At 41.3% G+C, this 876-nt stretch overlaps 1 protein-coding gene across 1 annotated transcript in view; it reads right to left on the bottom strand.

The window, feature by feature from the left end:
* Positions 1-876, bottom strand: part of LOC118427244 (cytoplasmic protein NCK2-like) — a gene marked incomplete in the record, with an annotated part of 11,745 nt that overhangs the window by 5,032 nt on the left and 5,837 nt on the right.

The following is an 876-nucleotide window of genomic DNA, read 5'->3' as shown; positions in this document are numbered from 1 at the left end:
GTCGCTGAGAAGAGTATCGACTCAAAACATGCCCGATGCAAAGTATAAATGTTTTCCATTGTGTTTAATTGCAAATAGCAAGCACACTGCACGCACGCAAAGATGCGAGGTCTTTAATAACAAATACAACACGCACACCGTAAATTGTAAATTTAACCTCAAGCTCTTATCGAGCTTTTATACGATACAGTTTTTTAAAGCTCAATATTTGTACACGAACGTTTTAGACAGTAGGGGAACTTTGATGCAGTCAGTTACCATACAAGCCTTTATGCGTCGCTGTGTTCTTGATCGCTGTATCTGAAATAACTACGGTGCGCCTTTCGAATTCGATGCCCGGTGTGTCCCGATAGCGTACTTACCCACAGGTGAATGTACAGTACAGTTGGACAAAATCACTCACACAGATCTTTCTTAAAAAGGTATGAGCTACACAGATCTTTTTTAAAAAGTATGAGGTCATATACGTTTCAGCATTCGTTCACTTTATAATGATATGTATTTTTTTTAAAGTTCTGTAACAACTAAATTCGGATTTTCTTACAACGAAAGTTCCTCCCATATTACAGTAGACTGCCCCATTGACCCACCCATTGACTGCCGTCATCTTTATTCTAAACATATCGTAATGGCAGTCAAAATCCGACGCAAACTGACCGATTTTGGCACAAAATCGCCGTAGTTATCATAAAGAATCGATGAAAACCTCAATTTTGAAAATGATGCGGTCGTTATGGGTCCCAATTTGGGCCGGTCGCGGTCGCGTTGGCCAGGTGGTCGTTGAGAAAAGCGTCGCTTAATGCTTACGTCAATGGGAAAAAAAATCGGGACCGAGAAAAAGCGGTCGAAATGGCCAGGTGTCGCTGAGAAGAGGTG

The sequence above is a fragment of the Branchiostoma floridae genome, chromosome 12 (genome assembly GCF_000003815.2).
Source record: "Branchiostoma floridae strain S238N-H82 chromosome 12, Bfl_VNyyK, whole genome shotgun sequence".
NCBI lineage: Eukaryota > Metazoa > Chordata > Leptocardii > Amphioxiformes > Branchiostomatidae > Branchiostoma > Branchiostoma floridae.
Note: the sequence above shows the minus strand (reverse complement) of the source record. Positions and strands in the feature narration are given on the sequence as shown.